The sequence below is a fragment of the Trypanosoma grayi genome (assembly GCF_000691245.1).
Source record: "Trypanosoma grayi strain ANR4 Tgr_402_V1, whole genome shotgun sequence".
NCBI classification, from domain to species: domain Eukaryota; phylum Euglenozoa; class Kinetoplastea; order Trypanosomatida; family Trypanosomatidae; genus Trypanosoma; species Trypanosoma grayi.
In genome coordinates, this window is record NW_008826021.1 from 4,706 (window position 1) to 6,806 (window position 2,101).

The following is a 2,101-nucleotide window of genomic DNA, read 5'->3' on the forward strand; positions in this document are numbered from 1 at the left end:
TTTTTTTTTTACTTTTTTGCTCCTCCGCCTTGCCTCTCTTCTGCAAAGTCCTTCATCCTGCAGAAGCGGCAGTATGCGAGACAGGAAGGCGGTGCGATCCTCCTCGTTAGGAGGGACGAAAGGAATGATGAAAAGAAAGGGGACGCGTCAGAGACGGAGCCTCCAATTAAATGGCAGATGTATCGCAGAGAAGTGAGTACTCTTCTCGCTCCCCTCTGGTATGGCAGTACCTCCTTCCTCTTGCGCTTGTTTCTGTTGAGTTGATGTAGATCTTCTCAGCACGGATTCTCTGCGCATGTCGAGACCCCAACACCCCTTTCTGGGTGCATCCCTCTAGCGGATATGGCTGTGGCTGCAGCTGTTTGTTCCAACACACCACGCCGTCCAGTACTCCAGCTAACGTGAGCGAGAGCTACGTCCCCGCCCTAATGGGTCTGTAAATGTTGTTTTTGTCGTTGATGTCGCTGTTGCTGCTGAAGCAGACAGAACGTGATGCCCATCGTACAGCTAATAGGGAGAAATAGCGAAGCGGAGAAAGGAGCTTGGCGGCAACACAGAAGAGCAGAACGGAACCGCTGCGTCGAGAGAAATCGAGCGAGTAGACACATGAATGAGCCTGGTATTGTTCTCCGTACCCCGTTTTTATTCATGGGCCTATTTCCCCCCAATTATTTGCCCATATCTCCCCCAAACAGATCAAGAAACAAGCATTAAAAACATATAATTGGGCTCGTTTACCCTTTTTTTTTCGACCAGCAAAGTGCTCTCACGCGGTGTCCTCACTTCGAGCAGCAGCAACCGCAGCTCCACTGAGAAGCAGCACGACGCAGGCATACGGGCGGCCACATCATCCCTCATCTGTTGCCCTATTCCCGCAGCAGCAGCGCACACACGGTGTATGTGTGATTGTGGGGAAGGTGGGCCTTCCGCTTTTGGGGCGGCACACCCCTACCCCCGTGCGGAGTCTTGAGAGCGGGAATGCATCCGTGAATTCATAAAAGCAAAACACAGGCATATAAACAGCCGCACATAAAGGCACTGATACCAAACAAGCGGCACAGCGAGGGGGGAAAAACACCGAGAATCCCTCACACTTGCACCTACGTGTGCGAATATATGAATAACATGCCACAGGAGACACGGAGGAGCCCACGTATACCACACGCCCACAGAGGGAGGGAGGGAGGGAGGGAGCGGGGTGATGCATACACGAACGCAAATGGATACAGATTCCCATCTATGTTCGCTCCCCCGAGAAAAACTCTCACCCAAATCTCCTTCAACACCGATTCAAAAACAAACAAAAAATTCGATTTGCGTGGGGTGCCTTGTACCCTCTTCGTGTTTTCTGTGCGGAAGCCACTGCGTCGCCCTCAGCATCCGTTCAACAATGAGCAGTGAATGCGACACGCATATAAAAAAACAAAACTTTGAAACAACGACGGTGGTGAAACATAGCACCGTCATGATACATACTAGCAATGACGAACACACTGAGTCGCAAATGGTGGTGTGCTTTTCCCACCGTTAGCAGTGAGAGCCCAGGTGTGTATAACCCTGAACCACGTTAGCGGGTTCAACACGCGGGATCGATGTCCTCCTCACGGGAAAAACAAGGCAAGACTCAACGGCGCCTCACTTTCTTTTTTGTATGTTGGCTTCGCTTCGTTGCTGTTTCTTCACTACTGTCTCGTTATATTCGCATCAATGCTACACGTATCCAGAGAGCGGCCACATACAACAGCACACACAGGAGTCAACATATGGATCCCAGGACAAAAACAAAAGCAAAACACAAACACAAGTGACTTTTTTTTTTCAGACAAAAACAAAAAAACAAGGCATACCAACAACAGACTGGCAGATACGGAAAAAATCGGGAAGTGGAGTTCTGTTCACCCCGTCCCTCTGAAATAGGGCATTCCCCTCGATAGGAGGAGCCCTGATCTGCAGCCTCCCCACCGTGCATATAAATGATCGTGGGCGGTCATACATGATAAGATAAATTTCTCGTTTTTTTTTTTGCCTGCTCTTTGTCTATGAAGGCGAACGGGGTGTCCGTGTTGGTGTACGTTTGCATATATGTATATATATATATATA